The following is a 4,726-nucleotide window of genomic DNA, read 5'->3' on the forward strand; positions in this document are numbered from 1 at the left end:
TCCTGCATTTCCTTTACATGGGGACAATTCTGGATTAAAAATTTTGGAGGTGGGTGAGTTCCTCCATCCCTCCACTGGGGCCATGTCTATCTACGGGAGGTGGTCTCTTTAGACTCTGTCTCTCAGCTGTGGGGCATTTCAGCTTTGGGTCCTGGGAGCCCCTGACCTCTGGGACTTTCAAATGGTTTCCCCAAGTTCCCCACCCCCTACTGTGACTTATTTCTATTCCTTCTTCTGGTCCCCTGGACTTCTCTCCTGTCTCTTCCCATACCTGGTACTGCTCATCCCTTTTCCTCCGCCTCCCCTCTCCTACCCCTTCTAAGTGGGTTTGAAGCATCCATACTTTGGGCTTCCTTCTTGTTAAGTTTCATATGGTCTGTGAGTTATAGCGCAGGTATTCTGAGTTTTGGGCTCATATTCACTTATCAGTGAGTATGTACCATTTATATTATTTTGGGTCTGGTTTATCTCACTCAGGATGATATTTTCTAGTTCCATTTGCCTACAAAGTTTGTAAAGTCATTCTTTTTAATAGCTGAGTAGTATTCCATTGTGTAAATGTACCACATTTTCTATATCCATTCTTCTGTTGAGGTATATCTGCATTATTTCCAGCCTCTGGCTATTATAGATAAGGCTGCTATGAACATAGTGGAGCACATGTCCTTGTTATATGTTGGAGCATCTTTTGGGTATATGCCCAGGAGTGGTATAGCTGGGTCTTCAGGTAGAACTATTTCTAATTTTCTGAGGATCCATCCCACATGCAGACACCAAATCCAGACACTATTGCTGATGGTATAAAGTGCTTGCTGACAGGAGCCTGATATGGCTGTCTCCTGAGAGGCTCTTTCAGATCCTGACCAATACAGAGGTGAATGCTTGCAGCCAACCATTGGACTGAGCACAGGGACCCTAATGGAGGAGTAAGGGGAGGGACTGAAGGGGCCTTATCTGGCATCAAAGGCAGGGGAGGCTCTTGGTCCTGTGAAGGTTTGATTTCCCAGTGTAGGGGATTGCTATGGTGGTGAGGCAAGAGTGGGTGGGAGAGTGGGAAGCACCTTCATAGAAGCAGAATAAGGGGGGTGGGATAGGGGATTTACAGTGGGGAAACTGGGGAAGTGAACAACATTTGAAATGTAAACAAATAAATATCCAACTTAAAATAAAAAAGAAATATGTGAGATAACTTGTAATATACATATAATATGTAAATATAAAATACAAAAAATAAAAATTCAAGGCTATACAAGAATAAGTACGTAGCATTTGATCAAGGATTATAACAAATAAAGTAGGCATATATTATTGTCTTCCTTTAAAAAAATTTAATTACATTTATTTTGTGTTTGTATGTGAGCACATGCCACAATGTGTATGGAGGGGAGTTGGTCTTCTGCTATGTGGGTCTGGGGATTGAATTCAGGTCATAAGGTTTGGCAGGTAGTGCCTCTACCTGACGATTCATCTTGATGGCCCTAATTGCTTGTCTTTTACATGCTAGAGATAGAATTCAAATTCAGTTTTGAGTGTCCTGCTCATCTCCCTTGCTTAGGAGACAGCAGTATCAGCCCATAGTTTAACTGTCCTGGCAGGAATGAAGATTCAAAAGAAACGCTTGTGCCCCTTGGCTTGGCTATCAAACTATCAATACAATGGATCCCAAGGGACTGGAATTTCTCAGAAGTTTCATGCTAGAGAGTGGAAAAGGCTAGGGCTCTGATTTGAGACAGCATGTGTACTGGAAAGGGATTTTACAGTTCTGATTACTCATGAAACCATCTTGCAAGAGACAGTTGGGTCAGTGCCTGGCAGGACCAGGTTTGATTAGTTATCCAATACCACTTGACCTCTGTTTAAACCTGTGTGTAGGAAGTACAGTGATATGTGTGTAGGAAGTATAATGAGCTGTTTGTAGGAAATACAATGAACTCTATGTAGGAAGTACAGTGAGCTGTATATTGGAAATACAGTGGGCTGTGTATAGGAAGTGCTCTTACCCTCTGAGCCATCTCGCCAGCCCCCTTGTTCCCCTTTCTAAGAAGGACCAAAGAAAGTATCCATACTTCTTGAGCTTTATGTGGTCTGTGAGTTGTATCTTAGATCTTCTGAGCTGCTGGGCTAATATCCACTTATCAGTGAGTGCATACCATATGTGTTCTTTTGTGATTGGGTTATCTCACTCAGGTTGATATTTTCTAGTTCCACTCATTTGCCTTAGAATTTCATGAATTCATTATTTTTAGTAGCTGAGTAGTACTCCATTGTGTAAATGTACTACATTTCTGTATCCATTCCTCTGTTGAGGGACATCTGGGTTGTTTTTCCAGCTTCTGGCTATTATAAATAAGGCTGCTATGAACATAGTGGAACATGTATCCTTATTACATGTTGGAGCATCTTCTGGGTATATGCCCAGGAGTGGTATTGCTGGGTCCTCAGGCAGTACTATGTCCAATTTCCTTAGGAATCCCCAAACTGATTTCCAGAGTGGTTGTACCAGTTTGCAATCCCACCAGGAATGGAGGAGTACTGCTCTTTCTCCACATTCTTGCCAACATCTGCTGTCACCTGAGTTTTTGATCATAGCCATTCTGACTGGTATGAGGTGGAATCTCAGGGCTGTTTTGATTTGCATTTCCTGATGACTAAGGATGTTGAACATTTCTTTAGGTGTTTATTGGCCATTCATTATTCCTCAGTTGAGAATTCTTTGTTTAGCTCTGTACCCCATTTTTAATAGGGTTATTTGGTTCTCTGGAGTCTAACTTCCTCTTCTTTTATTTTTTAATATATTTCTCTCTATATGAAAATTTATTAATGTCATTTAAAAAACTTTCTCTAAACAATCTCACAAGCATCTACAATGAGAGTAGAATATGATTTTGATTAATGTAAAATGGGAAAACTGTTTCTATTATTTAAGTAAATTAGCACACTATGTTCCATAAAAAGTGAATTATTCTAAAACATCAACAAGGAAGAAAAAAAATTGGATTTTTTTTTGAGACAGAATCTCACTTTGTAGCCTGGCTGCCTGAAATTCAAGATATCTACTGCTTCTACTCCTTAATACAAATGAGTGTATCATATACCTGTTCTAAATTCTTTTCCCACTGACACAACTATTTAAGAGCATTATAGAAATACACAAATCAAAACATTGAGCCTTTATATAATTATGCTGAGTTTATTCAGGATTCAGTCTTCAAATTACCTCATTTAAAAGGAACAGCTAACAAAACCCATTTTAAAATCCACTGATAATTTGAAAACAGACACAACATGAAAATGAAGATTCCTGATTTTAAATAACTGCCTAACTATGAAATTATCCTTTTAACATTTTTTAGTTCAATTCTGGGTGAACCAAGATGGCCTCTGTATGTTTCTTTCAACAATCCTCTTGCCCTGATCTTTTTCTGATGGTTTGTGTTCTGTGTACAGTACCATAGTCTCAATGAAAGGAGCTTTGAAAGGACCCCCTTCTTGAGCCATATTTGTTGTCTGATTTTTGTTGTCTCTTGGCATAATTTCTCATAGCAATGAGCCACAAAGGACATGTTTCTGCTTTAGGTGACCACATTCAGGGCACATGTCTATATTGTTCTTAATTTTAATAAGGTTGTGAGGCTTTCTTCTTCTACATTGGTTAACTTCGATGGTGTTTTTGGGAGTTGCCATCCAAAAGATACTATCTAAAAAGCTGGAATTCTCTTCATTTTCACTGGTATCATGTCCTAGTTCTGCAAGGATGGATGGACTTGGGGCTGCTAATGCTGGTGCCCACTGTGGACTGGCAAAGGGACTCAAGTTCTGCTGCAGTGGCCGTAGTAGCAGCTCCCAGCACCTGTGGAGCACACTGGCCATGGCAGTGGAGGAGCCACGATCCTCCTAGAGTGGGATGAGGGCTGTGGAGGAGCAGGATGCGGGCTCAGATGGCCATTTTTACTATATTAATCCTGCCAATCCATGAGAATGGGAGAGCTTTCCATCTTCTAAGACCTTCTTTGATTTCTTTCTTCAGAGACTTGAAGTTCTTGTCATACAGATCTTTCACTTGCTTAGTTAGGGTTACACCAAGGTATTTTATATTATTTGTGACTATTGTGAAGGTTGTCATTTCCCTAATTTATTTCTCAGCCTGTTTATCCTTTGTGTAGAGGAAGGCCACTGATTTGCTTGAGTTAATTTTATATCCAGCCACTTTGCTGAAGTTGTTTATCAGGTTTAGGAGTTCTCTGGTGGAATTTTTGAGGTCACTTAAGTATTTTACCATATCATATGCAAATAGTAATAGTTTGACTTCTTTTCCAATTTGTATCCCTTTGACCTCCTTTTGTTGTCTAATTGCTCTGGCTAGGACTTTGAGTACTATATATTTAATAGGTAGGGAGAGAGTAGGCAGCCTTGTCTAGTCCCTGATTTTAGTGGGATTGCTTCAAGTTTCTCTCCATTTATTTTGATGTTGGCTACTGGTTTGCTGTATATTGTTTTTAGGTATAGGCCTTGAATTCCTGATCTTTCCAAGACTTTTATCATGAAGGGGTGTTGGATTTTGTCAAATGCTTTCTCAGAATCTACTGAGATCATCATGTGTTTTTTCTTTGAGTTTGTTTATATAGTGGATTATGTTGATGGATTTCCCTATATTGAACCATCCCTGCATCCTTGGGATGAAGCCTAGTTGATCATGATAGGTGATCATTTTGATGTGCTCTTGGAT

General features: G+C 39.7%; 1 pseudogene; it reads right to left on the reverse strand.

Annotated features, from left to right (window-relative positions):
- Positions 1-3,354: 3,354 nt before the first annotated feature.
- On the reverse strand, positions 3,355-3,870 carry LOC116089381 (annotated as a pseudogene).
- Positions 3,871-4,726: the final 856 nt, after the last annotated feature.

Source organism: Mastomys coucha, unplaced genomic scaffold (assembly GCF_008632895.1).
Source record: "Mastomys coucha isolate ucsf_1 unplaced genomic scaffold, UCSF_Mcou_1 pScaffold14, whole genome shotgun sequence".
In the NCBI taxonomy this organism is placed as follows: Eukaryota; Metazoa; Chordata; class Mammalia; order Rodentia; family Muridae; genus Mastomys; species Mastomys coucha.